General features: G+C 51.7%; 1 protein-coding gene across 6 annotated transcripts in view; it reads left to right on the top strand.

The window, feature by feature from the left end:
• The first annotated feature begins 2,610 nt into the window (after positions 1 to 2,610).
• Positions 2,611 to 16,951, top strand: part of HDAC4 (histone deacetylase 4) — a 233,521-nt gene continuing 219,180 nt past the window's right edge. For all 6 annotated transcript variants that reach the window (XM_070422527.1, XM_070422531.1, XM_070422529.1 and 3 more), the window contains exon 1: positions 2,611 to 2,694. The gene's annotated coding sequence lies outside the window, so the exon portion shown is untranslated. The remainder of the gene's footprint in view (positions 2,695 to 16,951) is intronic.

Below are 16,951 nucleotides of genomic sequence, written 5' to 3'. Positions count from 1 at the left end.
GTAATTTCAGGTAACCTAGTCACCTCTGGTAATCTCTCCATTGAGTTTTTTCTTAATTTTTTTTTAGAAGTTATCTTTATTGTTGAAAGCATTATAGATGCCTCCCTCTTCCCCTCATTGATGTCATCCACTTCCCCACCCCGTCTACCGCACTATTGTCTGTGTCCAAGTTTTTTCGGTTAATCTCTCTCCCCACCCCTTTCTTCTGAGATTGGTCAGTCTGTTCCATGCTTCCATGTCTCTGGATCTATTTTGTCCATCAGTTTATTTTACTCATTATATTCCACATATAAGTGAGATCATGTATACTTGTCTTTCTCTGACTTTCTAGGAATATATCCTAAAAATAACAAAACACCAATCAGAAAGAGTATATGCACCGCTGTGGTCATAGCAGTGCTATTTACAATATCTAAGATTTAGAAACAGCCCAGTGCCTATCAAAGATGAGTGGATAAAAAGATGTGTACATTTGTAGAATGGAATACTATGCAGCTGTAAAAAAGGATCTCTTACCCTTTGAGACAGTATGGAGAGACCTGGAGAGTACTATGCTAAGGGAAATAAGCCATCAGAGAATGACTTCTCTTCTTTTATGATCAAGTTCTCAAGATCAGTATTATTTCTGTTCCCTCCACCTGCCTGTATATATTTCTGTGCGGTTCAGTAGAATGCTGTCTCTGGGTTCGTGTTACCAGAGCCTGACAAGTAAGAATATATTGGTACTTGAGAAAAAAAAAATCCCTTGAATGCAGTTTTTAAATGATCTACCTAAATTCTGCTTTCTAGGAAAAAGGCTGCTTTAATTGAGCGCCAACATATTTAACCAGATTTTGGTCAGTAAGATCTCAAGTTTTTTTGTTTGTTTGTTTTTTTTTTTTTTTTAGCAATAGTCACTATTTTTCTGTTGTAAAACATTCTGAGAGATTTCACAGTATCCTGAAGGTATAGGTTTTATGGAAGCACATCAATTATACAACCCTTTTAATGTAGAATATAGATTCCACACATCACTCTGATTAAAGGAAGCTTTTTATAAACAACACAACCATAAAGTGCTGCAATCTGAATACCAATGTTTTAGTCTTTTAGTCTATCAAGACTCCCTCTAAGAACTCCCAACGGTGCTACCACCACGTCGGTCTGAACACTCATGACAGGCTGACCAGCAAAACTGTTTCTGGAGTCCAGTGGGGAAGCACAGCCCTGCAGCTCCAGGCCTTGGCCCACATGGTCACCCCAACACTGGGACTTTGACACACTCGGTGCACCGAGGCTGAAAAGCTGTCACACTCCCTGGGAAGGAAACGGCCAGGGGTTGGCGTCGGAGACCTCGCCCAAGCCCAAGCCGCGGCGAGGGCAGCCTAGGTGCCTCACTGAGCCCACGGGACCTCCGGAGGTCCTGAGCGGGACAAAGCACAAACCACCCAGCGGCCTTAAAATGCTGAGCGCTGGGGCGAGCGGGCCGGTCGTGACCGCCGAGCAGCACGGATGAGGCTGTGATGACCGCGAGAGCCCAACGTCCCGGCCACTCAGACTCTGGACGCACGACCGCAGCGCCCAAGGGGTTGGCACCTAGCTCAGCCCGGCCACCTCCCGCCGGCGCAGGCGCCTCAGCCGGCTCCACGCCCGCCTGGAAGGCCCACCGCCCGCGTTCCCGCCGCGGGGCAGGGCGGGGCCCGCCACGCCTGCGCACTACCCCTTCGCACCGCCCCAGCGAATCTGGGCGCACGCAGCGACACGTGACCGTTGCCAGTGTCCAAGATGGAGGCTATGGCCAGGCCCCGCAGGCACCCCGCCTCAGTCCCAGCCCCGGCATGCGCCCGCTAAGCGCGCAGGCACGCGCTCTTGACCGCTGGGCCGGCACGGGGCTGGAAAGTCGGGCAGGGAAACGCCAGGGCCCGTGTTTTCAGTCACTTCCCGCGCCGTGCGCCTTCTCAACGGCGAAGCACCCAGAGGCTGGCGCCTGCAGCGTCCTTTGGTCGCCCCGCCCCCCTGGGATTGGCAGCTTCGGCAGCCAACGGGGTTCAGGACTTGTGCGGGAAGGCGGGCAGGGGTGGAGCATCCCTGCTGTTCGTAGGGCGTCTGGCCTGGCCGTTGGCCTCTGCCGGACGAGGGGCGGGAACAGATGGGGCTGTACTTTGGCTGCCAGCGGACCAATGAAAGGACAGCCGGGCGCTCGGGAAGGGCGGGCGGAGGGCGGGGCCGAACCGTAATTGACGAGCTCTTCATTAGAAACCAGGCAGGAGGGAGGAGCCCGGGAGGGAGGTGATGCAAAGCCGCCGCAGCCAATGGCTGCAGAACTTTCGGCTGGGGGGCAGGGCCTTGGCGGCTGACGGGCATCGGAGCTAGCCTATCAACGCTTGATTCTGTGCTGGAGGGGGGAGCAGCATCATGGTTCAACGTGGGTCAATTTTTTGTGAATGAGGAGGGGAGGTTGTGGGGCCGCCGCCGCGGTGCACTGTCCCCGCCGCCGCCCGCGCTCGAGCCCGCGCGCCCGCCCGCCGCCCGTCCGCCCGCGCCGCCGCCTGAGCCGCCTGGGCCGGGCGCGCCGTGGCCGCGTCCGTGCTGTCGCCGCCGCCCGAGCGCCTGCCCGCCTGCCCGCCGCCAGTGGTGGTGGTGGCGGTGCAGGCTGAGGAGATGCGGCTCGGAGCGCCCGCCGCCGCCGCCGCCGTCTCCCCGCCTGCCGCCGCGGTAAGCGCAGCCCGGTCCGGCCTGGCCCGCGGGCCATTGTCCGCCGTCGTCAGCAGGCCGCCGGCCTCCACGCCCTCCGCCCACCGCCCTGCCCGGCAGGTGGACGCCGGTCCGCGCCCCCGGCCCAGCCCGGCCCCGGCCCGGGCACCCAGGCCGCGCGCGCCGCCTAGCTCGAGGGTTCCCGGGCGAGAGCGGCAGCCGGTCGGGACCGTCCTTGCAACCGAAGCCAAACGACGGCCCTCCGCCGGGGCCGGGAGGGGCCAGGACGGCCGCTCGTCTCCGGGGTCGCACGGCGCCTCTGTCGCTCGGGCCAGGCCGAGTCCCCAGCAGGTGGGCCGGGGGCTCCTGGAGCCCGGCGGGCGCCGTTTATGTAACTTTGTCAGGGCTGTGAGTTTGCAGAAAACCGCCCCTCCCGGGGCTCGCGGCGTGGAGTGCGCCGTCGCGCCGTGTGTGTGCGCGCCCCGGCCCGCGACGGGGTGACGGGTGCTGCCCGCGACCCCGTCTGGGTGCCCGCAGGGTTTCCGCAGGCCGAGATGTGGCTGGTCCTGCCCCGAGGATGTGAGCCGCGTCTCCCGGCGTTGTAAAAACACACCATGGCATTATAAGCAAATTATCTCGTATTTACATTTATCGCTGAATTATTTGACACTGTTACAGCGGGAGACCGTGCGGATCTGTTGGAAAGGCCGGGGGTGGAACCCAGTGTACTCATTTAGGGCACATCAGAAATTTGTAATAACTCGCAGCAGCTGATATAAGTGTTTTCCTTATTGCATGTTGTAAATTGACCTGCTGTGACACAATTTTCAAATAAAGCGTTGTAGAAATTAAACTTAAGTTATTTTAAAACTAATGACTTTCTTAACTAAATCCTAATTGCATGACTGTAGAGACCTACCTAATTGCTTGCTGAGAGCAGCGCTGCCTTGCCCTCGCTGAGGGAGGAAAGGGCCTGGTAGTTACTTCGCTTCCTCTTTTCTCCACTCAGGCTTTTCTGTTTATTCCCACAAACCACCTAAGCATGGAAGGCCTGGGAGTAAACATGCAAACAGCCCTCACCCAGAGCCCGCCCAGCGAGACTGGGGGAGTGCCAGTGGGTCTGTACCTTGGCCTGGTTTCACTTTTTCTTTGTAGCATGGTCATGGTTACCTGGAGTTTTAATTGCTTCTGATAATTATGTGCATTTTGTGAGGGGCGGTGCTGTGATCGTGGTGGTTTCACAGTACAGCCAGGAAAGGTGGTGGTGGTGACGGGAGAGGGAGAGACATTGAATTAAGAAAATCAGCTGCTTGTACACAAATATACACTACAGCATTTACAAAGCAACAAAAGTTATTGCAGAATTTTGCAGTAACTATGGCAACACAATTACTCTATTATCATTGGAAATGCAAAATGCCACCCTGCTAGAAGTTCCTTCAGAATGGAGTTTTGGATATTGAAAATATGTAGATTTTATTTTATTTTTTTCAGGTAGCTCCTGAGAATCCTAAAATCTGTGTTCAATTATCTATTTTTAAGACTGATCAAGCTTTCCCAGATCGTCTACTTACTTGGGTCTGTGGCATCTTGCCCTAGAACTCACATTTGTGTGGGAGGAAAGTGTTTTCCTGCTTTAAAAACACACACACCCTGACACATTGTAAGACTTCTACAGCGATCTGGGCTTTTATTTTAAAGATCAAATACCTTCCTAAAAAGAACAAGGATCAGTCAGAAAAGAAGCAGGGTTTCTACAGCAGGCAGATGTAACACTGCCCTCTTTAGGGTTCTTTCTCCTGCCAGGGGCGCAGGCAGCATGAGTGCCCCTGGGGGAGCACTGGGGCTGGGGGTGGGGTGGATGACTTGAGGATGGTTTGTAGGCCTAGAAGGCCTAGGGACCAAGGACAGATGTGGCCTGAGCCAGAGAGAATGTTCTGTGGTCAGCAGCTTCACAGCCGTGCAAAATAAAAATCTCCAAATGCCATGTTCTCCGAGGCCTTGGGGGCTGTTACTGTAGTGGGATCAATGGAACATGGCATCCTGGCCATGTGCAGCTGGAGTGCGGGTCTTGATTTTCGGTGGTTGGAACCTGCTTTATGAGGATAGGATGCCCCTCATTATGTTTACCAGGAAGACTCTAGTTCTGGAAGTTTCCACACATTGTGGGGTTGCTGCAGTTTAATTTTGTTATAATCCTTTCCTTTTAACTACTGCATATTTATGCCCAGTAATCGACTTCCATTTTCCAGCTTCATTGTGAGGTTTCAATGCAGCATGAACGGCTTTGAATTCTCATCCTTTGATGTTGGGGGTGGCACCAGAGGAAAGGGGACTTTGTGCCGTCTTAATTGCCAGAGCAGAAGAAACATTTCATCACTCCTGTAGAATGCGTCCATACCGTTCTCTATTGAAAACGGCTGGGCTTTCATGGCTCAGAAGCTGCCATGAGTAATAGATTAATACCTGATGTAGGGAGTGAGCCAAACGCAGGGAAGGAGGGACAACTGCTGGTGCTGGGCTGCCTCAGGCGACAGGCCGTGCTGGGCTTTTTGTCCCTGGACCAGAATCAGTGACTGGGGGAAAGGGTACCTAGTTTTGGTGGGAGCTTCAGATTTGGAACCTGGTTCTTCAGCCTGTGAAGCTGGGCCCCAGTCCCTGCTGTTCTAGCCAGAGGGCAAGTCCCTGCCCCATTGGTTGCAGCCCCCACCTTGATCCTGGGGTGGGTGTCAGGGATCAAGTTTGGAAGGGGTTTTTGTTTCAATCTCAGATGGTCAGCATATGCTGTGAACTGCATGGGCTCAGCGCTTTTGGCCTTGACCTTAGAGAAAGGTACAGTGTCTCCTGGTTCAAGTCAGAAGAGGGGCCCCGTGTCCAAAGTGATGCTGCATTTTAGCATACCTTATTAAGTATGTTTATAGAGTGATTCTTTTGGGGAAAATTGTCACTGAAGTAAGAATCGTGAGTTCTTTTTGTAAGGTCATGTTTATTGTCTCTTGGGCTTATGTGAAGAGAAGGGGTGGTTGGGGCTTGTATGGGGTACAGCGTGGGCTGTGTCATCTGCAGCTGCTCAGGATCTCTCTGCTGCCTGCCTATTCTGACATGCCTCCTTCTTACTTTCTGGAAGGACAGTCCAGGGCCCTACATAGGTTTCCTCCACTGTGACCTCTCATAGAACCACAGGGACAGATCAGCATCTGTATCAGCCCATGCAGAAGCCAGAATGCCCCTCCTGGGAGGAGAGTGTTACCCTTACATAGCCAGTGGCTAGCATTTAATGAGCACTTACTTGGGCCACATGCCATATAGGCTCCGTTTCTCTCCCCACAGCCTGAGGTGGCTCCTATTCTGTACTCAGTTTGCAGAGGAGAGACCTGAGATAGAGGTGAAAGTACAACAACTGGCACCCAAATGCTGGTCCCTTCTTCCATGCCTTGGCTTCCAGGCAGTGGTGGTCTTAAAGTTGAAGTTCATTGTAGGTGAGCCCTTTGGGAGAGCACAGCCTCTTTGAGAAGATGACAGTTTGGAATACTTTCTGGGTTCAGTGTTGTGGTCACTGCTGTTGGAGCTGTCCTAGCTGACAGAGTTGCAGCATCCTCTGGGAAGTAGCTCTGGCTTTCTTAGGCTGTCTCCTACTCCTCCAGTGCGCCATAGAATTGGGAGGGATCTTAACAATCCTGTCAGCCAGCAGTGGTGGTTGCATGGAGTGCTTGGATGTCTCCTGAGGCTGCCTGGGGGTAAGTGAGAGTGGTGGAGGACACCTGGTGCTCCACAACCATTTCAGCCAGAGCAGGGTGGCCCTCAGTGTTTTTCTGGAAGATTACCTTGGAAGAATGCTCTCCAAGGACCTAAAACTTTGAAAAACCACTGATTTAATCTGTTATTATAATTCAGCCAGACACCTTAAAGAAAAAATATTGACAGATTTAATATAAGAATCAAAGAAAATTCTCTTTGACAAAAGATTCTGTAAGTGAGGTTAAGAGATTATGGGAGAAAAAATATACAAAAAAGTACCTATATGAGCTTAATTGTCAATATGTAAAGAGCTTTTACAAACCAATAAAAAAGGATGCGCATCCCTATTACAAGAGGAGCAAAGCACATAAATATGCAGATCACAGTGGCTACTGTAAAAAACTCAAGCTTTATTAGTAAAGAAATTCAGCTGAAAGGAGAGCCCCTTTATGCTCATCATATTAGCAAAGGTAAGTTTGATAACACCCATTCGTGGTGTTATTGATAATTTCTATCTTCTGTGGTTTTTGAGAAACTGAAGTAAGTTAATATATGGCAAGTGCTTAGAATAGGGCCTGGCACATAGTAAGCAAAATATGAGTGTTGGCTATTATGATTTTTTGCTCTCCGTAGAGCAAAAAATCATGATTAATTATTCTCCAGAAAAGTTTTATGTGTCAAAATTTTAAGTGGTCAGTCCCCTTTCCCCAGCAATTCTACTAACTAGAATATTTATTCTTAGGAAATAATATGATGAACATAAAGCCATCCAGATGTGCACAGGATATTTTCTTATGTTATTTATAAAGGTGACACTTATTAAATACATTTTGGCATTTCGGCCTGAGGAGTGTGTGTGTGTGTGCAGGCTCCCAGCCAGCAGAAGTGCATTGTGTTAGGAAAGCAGGTCCTGAGTAATACCCAGGTTTTTTTTTTGTTTTTTTGTCTTTTTAAGTATTTGGGTCTAAAGCAGCGGTTCTCAACCTGTGGGTCACGACCCCTTTGGCGGTCGAACGACCCTTTCACAGGGGTCGCCTAAGACCATCCTGCATATCAGATATTTACATTACGATTCATAACAGTAGCAACATTACAGTTATGAAGTAGCAATGAAAATAATTTTATGGTTGGGTCACAACATGAAGAACTGTATTTAAAAGGCCAGAAGGTTGAGAACCCTGGTCTAAAGTGATAATGGTGGTTCTCTGGGGTTTCAGGAAAATGAGCTGTGAGGGACTTTGATTGTCTTTTTATATATAATTCTATATAATAAAAGGCGGAACAACAGGTCGCTATGATGTGCACTTACCACCAGGAGGCAGATGCTCAATGCAGGAGCTGCCCCCTGGTGTCAGTGCGCTCTCACAGGGGGAGTGCCGCTCATCCAGAAGCCAAGCTCAAGGTTGGCCAGCTTCTCCCGCCTCTACGGCAGTGCTAAGGATGTCCCCGTGGGTCACGGCCTAAGTCGGCAGTCGGACATCCTGGACTGCAAGAGGGCTCAGAAATTTCGTGCACTGGGCCTCTAGTGTTATATAACTTTTTGCTCTAAGCATGGAATACTTTTAAAGAGAAAGTTGATTTTCCACTGGGGGAAATACTCTTCAATTACATTATTTATAAGGGAGAAAGACCAAATCCTTGGGAAGTTGATAAATATGCTTAGCATTAGAAGAATTTAGGGGATTTGTTTCTCTGACTTGCTAGTGAGCTCTCTGAGCAGAGAGCTGGCCTCCTGGGTCTGGGTGTATCTGGTGTAGTTTGTCCGTGCTGCAAATGGTATTTTTAGTGGTCTCAACCAAAAGCAGGTTTGTACCCTTCATTCCCTTTCTCAAATCCTGCCTGATGCTGGCCTTTATTTATCAGCCTCTTCTGATAGCACTTGTCTGTTTACTGAGCTTTGGTCCCTCCCTGCTTGCTTCCTTGTTCTCAGTAAGCTCCTCTAACCTCAGGGCCTTTGCACACATTGTTTCATTTCTTAGAACCACCTCTCTTCATCTTCCTTTCCCTCAGCCCCTCAATCCATGCATATCCTTTGACACTTGTTACATATAAGCCTAACATCTTTTCTTCTCCTTTCTGATAGGATTCAGTTGTGCAATTTCAATAGCTCATCATGATGTTAGTGGTTCAGTGTCACCACTAACATCATTACGAGCTGGGGGCTCATGGGGTTGAGGGCCTCCTGCCCACTCTGTCTCTAAGGCCTGGCTGTAGGTGTTCCAGGAATGAATGAATGAGTTGCTGAGGGAAGGGCACAGTGTAGGCCAGTGGCTCTCAACCTTCTGGCCCTTTAAATACAGTTCCTCATGTTGTGACCCAACCATAACATTATTTTTGTTGCTACTTCATAACTGTAATGTTGCTACTGTTATGAATCATAATGTAAATATCTGATATGCAGGATGGTCTTAGGCGACCCCTGTGAAAGGGTCGTTCGACCGCCAAAAGGGTCGCGACCCACAGGTTGAGAACCGCTGGTGTAGGCCCTGGTGGAGAGCTTGGCCGAGGACTGGTGCTTCTCCCTATTCTCTGGAATTGCCTGTTTCCTTCCTGCCACCACCTGGGAACTTCTTGGTTCTGATTTTGGAGATTACATGCTTTTAAGTAGATGCCATAAATAAAAGTGATGTGGATTCTGTGATCCAGTGAGGAATGAGCAGAAAAAGGGCCTCAAACACACAGCTGTCAAGTGGCACATGGTGGGGCCATTGTGCATACAGTCAAGGTGGGTGCACGTGGCTTGTCCTCGGCCCGGGCTTCAGTGTTCCAGGTGGCCAGCTGCTGCTTTTATTAATGGCATTTTCCCATTTTGTTTCATATTGGAGTTAATGACATTGTTTAGTCATTTCTTATTTAACCTCATAATTTTAATATGATACTTTAATATAGTCGTGTATGTAAACATTTTGGAGTCTGCTCTGTTTAAAAACGCGAATGTTAGGCTGTGTGAATTTACTATTGTTTACGAAGTATTCCGTCTGAGTGAGTCAAGTGCTTTTGTTGGATTGATGTTTGCGCTTGAAACAATAAATCGGTTCTTAGGGCCTGAAAGCCCAAGCCCGCCCTCCAAGTAGGAGTGTTCAGCGGTGATGGAATTAAGTCCTCACTAGGGAGCATGTCATCTACCTTCTGCGGTGCTCTTTGCTGGAGTGGTCTTTTTCAGACTTCAGAGAGAAGTTTTGTGATCCCTTATGGCAGTGGTTCTCAGCCTTCCTAATGCCTCGACCTTTTAATACAGTTCCTCATGTTGTGGTGACCCCCAACCATAAAATTATTTTCGTTGCTACTTCATAACTGTAATTTTGCTGCTGTTATGAATCGTAATGTAAATATCTGATATGCAGGATGGATTTTCATTGTTACAAATTGAACATAATTAAAGCATTACAAAAACAATATGTAATTATATGTGTTTTCCGATGGTCTTAGACGACCCCTGTGAAAGGGTCATTTGACCCCCAAAGGGGTCGCGACCCACAGGTTGAGAACTGCTGCCCTATGGCCTCTCTTTGATGGGGGAGTGGTGCTGGTGGTGTTTGGGAGTGTTTCCTGCAGTTTTTAATTGGTCGGTCAATATTTTGCAAATCTTAAGCCTGTACCCAACCCCAAGGTGAGGGGACAGAGAGGGGATGGAGTCGAGCAAATAAATGCTCCTTGCCTGGGGGGGCGGGGAACTCAGTGGCGGATGCAGTGGCAGGTCCTATGACCCCAGTCTCCATCAGGAAGACCTGGCCTCTGCCCACAAGGAGTGTAGTCGTTGGTGGGGTTCTGGGGTGGGGGAGAGGAAACACTCACAGGTGCACCAGGCTGGGGAGGCTGGTGCCGGGGATCTGGGGGCCACGGTGGTAGAGGAGCAGGGCCCACATGGAGGGAGGCAGAAGCAGGGCTGGAAATGGATGTGGTCCTCTTTAGTGAGAGTAGGGCTGTGGCCTCTGCAGAGTGGGAAGGCCATCATGATCAGATGGTGGCCAGCTCTGAGGGTTCCAGGACCAGAGGGCTGAGGAAGGATGAGCTGGAGAGCCTTCCGGACTGGCTGGTGGGGCTGGTCTTCGTGAAGGACTCCCTGCTGCTTCCTTGCACACAATTTGCTTGCATTTCATTGAGGTTTCTGAACTTCTGTTCCTTCTGTTTTTTTTTTTTTTTTCCAAGTGCCATGAACCTGACCTCTCTGCATCTAACCTGGCTGAGGGAATAGAGTGAGGGACACAATTGTGCACAGCCCCAGCCAGAAGCCCCCCCCCCCCCCCCCCCAGCCTGGGGCATGTGTTTGGACTGAGCGCTTCCAGGGAGGACCCTAGGGCACCTCACACTAGGGGGGGGAGGTGGGGGGTGAGGGGGGGTGGGGGGGTGGGGAAGCAGGAAGGGCCATGTCCTGAGGGAGGTGACCGTTTCTTTCCTCCTTCCCTCAGCCAGTGTTCCTGAGAGCCCTCTTCTAGGTCTGGGGCTCCTTGGAGTAGCTGTCAGGACCTGAGCTCCATGGGAGTCATTCTAGAGAACATTCTAGAAGGGACCCGAGCCAACCTTTAATCCAGCTGTTGGTTTTGTACATCTGGAGTCAAAAGCTGATTCTGAGCCCCTCTTGGCCCTCTGCAGGGGCTTTCCTGGCAGAATGCAGGGCTCTGGCAGACCTACAGGTCGTGAGATGGACACTGAGCAAATCAGCGGATGGCGCAGGTTCTTTAAGGACTGATGTTTGAGCCCTGCTAGGGCGAAAGGTTTAGAGTTCTGATTAGCCTGGCCCCCACCCCATTTTTGGGGCTGTGGACACCCAGGGGGAGGTACAGTCATGTACCATGGCCTGGGCCACCAGTGCAGGGCATGGGGTTAATTAGTGAGTGCTAAGAGCAGAACCACTCGGGCTGGGGGGCCCTCGGCCCTGTGGGCCTTCAAAGAATCATATAGACTTCCTCGGCAGGCACTACTGTGGATTGCAACCCTCTCTGCTGTAAATGTATGTACAATTTTGCACTGAAAAGGTCATAATAGGTGGTTTCAGTTCCTGTTCTTTGCAAAACCTTTCTTTGCCAGCTTAAGGGCTGGGTTGTAATTCCTTCCCAGCTTCCAGGTCAGAGGGACACATTGAAGGACATGACACTGGGGCATTTCTGTTCCAACTTTGGTCTCCTCCCCAGTACCTTCTCTGAAGCTGGTGTTCACCTTTAACTAGTTTACTGGCAGCCTGAGCCCATCCCCTGTTGTCAGCTTAGACAGCAGCCCACCTGCAACCTCCTAATGGTCCTTTCTACTCAAGGTCCCCGAGGAAGTGTGGGCCAAGTGGCCTGCCTTTCTCTGGGCAGCTGGAAGTGGCCTCCTCTGCCCACAGCAGCCCTGAGCCCCCAGTGGAGCAGCATCGAGGTCACCTCCTGGCCACTTCCCTGGGCTGATGGAGAGTCGACCTTTTGGATCAAGGAGTTAAAAAAACAACAGTGTGAAATGTGTCCTAACTTGTGCCCTGAAGAAGAATGTCCTTTTGCGTCAGTATGCGTAGTGTTCGGCCAAGTGTGGGCTGCCTTTGGGGGAAGCTATTATTTTCAGAATTCTTTAATGAAGTGGAGGACAGAGCTGAAGGGGCAGAGTGGCACACAGCGCACTCTGCTCCTTCCCAATGCTTTCTTTCTCCTCCTTGTGGCTCCTCTGTGGGCTCATTGAGGTTTTGTTGCAGCCAGGTGCTGAGTAAAGGGTGGAGGTGCGAGTTCTGTTGTGCCCAAGAGGGGTTTCCATGGTTGCAGATATCCTGCTTTCCATGGCTGTGAGTGCTGAGGACACAACATGGGTGTTGAGTCACACCTCGGTTGAGACCCCACCTTCACTGTTGTGCCTCTGTTGACTGGCTGTTATCACCTCGCTTCTGCCAGTTGAATGTTCTGTCTGTAGGATGGGCGATGGGCTCCTCCCTGGGAGCCATTAGGAGGCCGAATGGGGGTGCTGGGCAGTCGACCCTCTCCCTAAGCTCTGCCCCTCTCTGCCCCCTCTCTGTGGGCAGGCCTCAGGTATGCTGTCATCTGCAGGGAACTGTGGGGGACTGAGCCTTTGACTCCCTGAGACCCCTGTGCTGGCTCAGGCCACTCAGGGCATTTTTGCCTGCATCTGTCTGCTGAAGTCCCAGTGGGTCAGATCCTCCTTGAAGGACTTCATTTGGGAGCGAGTTGTTATCTGTCTTTGTCCTCGCAGGCCCTGTTTCTTAGCCTTTGGAGATGTTCTTGAAAGATCAGCAGCACCTGTTACATGGAGCACGATCAGCTTCAAGGGTGCTGCTGTGTGTGTCCCACACATAGGGCTGACCACAGCCGTGCTGTCCCAATGTTCCTGGCTTGGACATGGTGTGATTTGTTTCTAGGCCAGGGCTGTTGAGGTCTCTGGCTCTGAAGGTGATCCATGAGCTAGAGTGATGGAGATTTCTTGCCGGGTCTTCACCTCAGAGCATTGCTTGGTGTCCCGGGATGCTGGCTGCATGTTGCAACGCCAGTTGCAGGTTTCCCTGTCCCGGCTTCCCTTCTTGTCACTGTTCTTTATCATGCAACAGCAGGGAGCCTCAGGGACAGAACATTCTACCCCTTCCTCACCCTCTATGGATGGCAGCGTGGGAAGACCTTGGGAAGGCCGCTCCCCGAGGCAGCTGTGGCTTGAGGGAACCTGCATGGCCTTGGTGTTGGGTTCTGTGTGGAGGGGACTGTAAGCACCAGGACTTAGAGATCAGAGAGGCTGGGTGCTTCTGGTGCCCTGTGGGCATGGCCCTCCACAGGAGATGGTGCTCCATGGGCCATGTGTATGTGGGGGCCAGGTGTAACTGTGTTGTAGGACAGGTGGCCTCTGGCGAATGGAGGAGCATGAAGACAGGAAACCAGATTATGTCCTCCCTGGGATTATGGGAAAAACACTTCAAGGGCATCTTTTTTGTTGTTGTTGTTAATCCTCACCCAAGGATATTCCCCCCACTCCCCATTGATTTCTAAAGAGAGTAGAAGGGAGGGGGAGAGACACAGAGAGAGAAACATCGATGTGAGAGAGATCCTTCAGTTCTCAGGCCAGTGCTCTAACCACTTAGCAAAACTGGCTAGGGCTTTAAGGGAATCTTTTGTGAGTGGCTCTCAGTATTGAGCAGGAGGATATTTCTGGTAGCTCTCCATCAGTTAGTTTCTCTCCATGGCAAGTTCAGAGAGTACTGTGTAGATATTGATAGACTTGCTTCCTCAGAAGGTGCAGGTGAAGGAAGAGTTCAGGTATGGCTTGATCCAGCTTCTCCACACTGTCATCAAGACAGACTTGTTTCTTCCCCCCTTCTTGGGTGAGTCAGCTTCCTGGTCCCAAGAGGGTCCTGCCAGTTGCTGTCAGGGCTGCACACCTGCTAGTTTATGTCACCAGGAAAGAGAGTATCTTTGCCCCAACAAAAGTCTTGATTCACTTTCCTTGGGTTGCCTTAAGTCACCTGTTCACCTCTGAACCGTCACTGTGGCCATGGAATGGAATGTGCTGAATGGTTCAGCCTCTTCCAGAAGCTGGTTGGGGAGTCCTCTTCCCTCATCTGGAAATTACTGTGGTGGGGAAGGAAGGAGAGAGATGGTGATGAGGGAACCAGCTGACAGCATCCTGCATGGAGCTCCTTGCTCTCAGCAGCCCCAGCAGCATTCCACACGGCCTTTTCTGTGAGCCCCAGTGTGTGGTGCCACACTGAACGCTTCACAGACCTTGTCTCATGGAATTTCGCAGTAGCCCTCATTAGAGGAAGGGATGATGCCCATCCGCAGAGGGGAAGTGAGGCCTTGACCAGGACTTCTGTGGCAGTGGATGCCAGGGCATCCGGCCTCCCTGCGTCTCCTTCATGGGTATGACCTGGGCCCTACAAGTTGGGCATGTGGCTAGAACTGGCCAGTTGGCAAGGTGGACAGAGGTCAGGGAAATTCCTCCACTCTCTCCCTGTGTTGCTGTCTGGCAAGACCCTCAGATAGTGGGGCTAGGCCTCCTGGCATCTTGAGTGCTTCCTACTGACCAGTCCCGCTGCCCTCAGAGTTGTGCCCCAGCAACCCAGAGGGACCAAGGCAGTTGTCTGAGGATGTTCTGGGGGCAATGCTGAGGGGGGCAAATGCTGAGGGTATCCTGGGAAGGGTGAAAGCAAGTCCCGGCAGTCCCGGGAACCCCATCAGCCATACCCACCTCTCTCCAGGCAAGGGGTGCATTGGAAAGGATGTGCTTTGGGATCAGATAGATGGGCTTAACATTTGGCCTTCACAACCCTCCAGTGTGTAGGTGGTCGGTTGTCCAGCTCCTCTGTGCCTCAGTCTTCCCACCTGCAAGGTGGGCATGGGGGTTTCTGCAGGGGAGAATTGTTGTCAGGATTGAGTGGGATATGGAGGCCTGTGGCCTAGCTCTAGACCTGCCGAGAGGCACAGGATGAAGAAATGCTATTGCCCTTCCTTAGGTTCATGTGCCTGAGGGTTGGGTAGACCCTGCCCAGCGACCGGTGCCTTAGCACTGTGTGTTACTAAGTACCATCTGTTAGTCCTTCAACACTCTGTGGCATAGAGACCCTTATCCCAGTTGACTGTTGAGGAAGCTGACACCGAAGCAGGAGCAGATGGCTTGATGGTAAGGAATTGGGCCCTGAGCTCCTGCCTTTCTCTCCTTCTGTAACTGGTGGGAATGTGCGGTTCTGCTGTCTATGCCCGAATGGGAGGTGCTGGGCCCATTCTGGGATGCACTTCTGGGTCTGACAGGCCGAGTTGTGAGGGGCTGGCGTGTGTCCTTTCACATGTCCAGGTGTGGAGGGTGTCCCAACCAGAGAGAGAGGCCAGGGACCTCAGAGCTGCACCTCCTCCCAACCCCGAGGATTTCCTTCTCAGGGAGGTAGGGCTTTTCACCAGGGTGGGAGGGGGAGGCTCCCTTGGGCATCCTGTTGCTGTTGGTGGTAGCTGGCCCTGTGGCCCATGCTGGCCAGGAGCACAGCTGGATAGTGTGAGGAACCAGCAGCCCATATGGTGGAGCTATGCTGGATGTGGCCTTGGCCTGGGAGGGTGGGAAGATGTTCCTACCCCTCTCCCTGCTCCAGTCCCTGCCCCCTTACACCTGTGTCCTCCTCTCCTGCCCTGCCTCAGTTGTGCTGCCAAGTGGAGTTGCCCCTGCTTATGGTCACCCAGGACATTTGTTACCGGTGCCTTCTTCTCCCTCTTCTTTAGCCCAGCTGAATTCTGGATGCACAGCTCTGGGAATGCCCCTGACAACCCCCATGACAGGCACACACACAGTTACACAGTGCAGGCCCACATGGGGCAGTACGTGCCCACATGTGCACACACACAGGCACATGTGCATGCGGTGCCACATGGGAAATATGAAAACCCAGCTCCTCTCTTGTGATTCTCATTGAGCTGATTTTAGCCGCATGTCTACGTGCCCATCACTTAATGAGGAACAGTGGAGTTTGTGGAACTTGGTACATCTGATGACGGTTGGGGTGATGAAATTCTCCCTCCATGGAGTGCAACTCTCACCAGTTCCTCATCTCTAGGTATAGATCCTTTGTTTTTTAATCCTTACAAGTTTGGCTTTCTCCAGACAGTTTGGCTTTCTCCTAACTCCCCTTCTCCTGGCCATAGCACTCCTGCCCAGACAGTCATGGCTCCTGTTGTCTAGAATAAAATTCGAGTCCTTTTGTATCACCTGCAGGGTCCACAGGTCTTGGTGTAGGTGCTCTTCCCCAGATTCATCATCTGTGTCTCTGGCCTGGCTACATGGATCTGTTTGGTCCATTTGCTGGGCTCTCTGGCCCTGGTCTTTACTTGTGCTTGGGGCTTCCAGGTCCACAACTGGAGACTCTTATTAGAGACTCATTCTGGTGGCTGGATGGCTCCCTTTCGATTCCATAATGATGGAAGTGTGATCACAGCCTCCATGGAGTTTCTGACCCCTGACCTGTTCTCCTGTCCTCTATCCTCTCCATGCTTTGTAATGGGTAATGGATGAGGCCACAGTTAGGGTCTCTAAGTCCTGATACATCACGCTATCCTTCAGTCCCCGGGGGCAAAGACTCCTCCATAGAAATGGGGGCTAGGGTGTGCTGTTCTTCATTGTCATGGAGGCCTGACCCTGCCTCAGCTGTGCTGCCAAGTGGAGTTGCAAGACTTCTCATAGCTTAAGGTTAAGACTCCAAAAGCAGGTGGAACTTGTCGTCTCCCATCCTGTAGTCCACCTTGCCTTCCAGCACCTACCCTGAGGGGCTGGGCTGAGGCAGAGTCCCCACTGGGCTTTCACTGTTGAAGCTCCATTTCCTTCTGCCCTTGTACCCTGCTCAGTGCTTAGAGCAGCCCCACCTGCTACCCCAGTGTGCAGGGCATGGCTCACTTTCCTTGCAGGCCCTGATGGAGGCCTCGGAACAAAGGAAGCTGAGAGTCAGCGATTCTCCGCAAGGCCTGCAGCAGAGCATTTATCAGAGGGGCTGGGAGAGGGTTTCCTCCCACAGCAGGAGGAGGCCTAGGGTCTGTGACTACACCATACCTGGGCAGCAGGTGTCTGAACTAAGGGGAGAGACTTCCGAAGGGCTCCCAGG

The sequence above is a fragment of the Myotis yumanensis genome, unplaced genomic scaffold, assembly GCF_028538775.1.
Source record: "Myotis yumanensis isolate MYYU_CA2020_CCGP unplaced genomic scaffold, mMyoYum1.0.hap1 SCAF_8, whole genome shotgun sequence".
Classification (NCBI taxonomy): domain Eukaryota; kingdom Metazoa; phylum Chordata; class Mammalia; order Chiroptera; family Vespertilionidae; genus Myotis; species Myotis yumanensis.
Note: the sequence above shows the minus strand (reverse complement) of the source record. Positions and strands in the feature narration are given on the sequence as shown.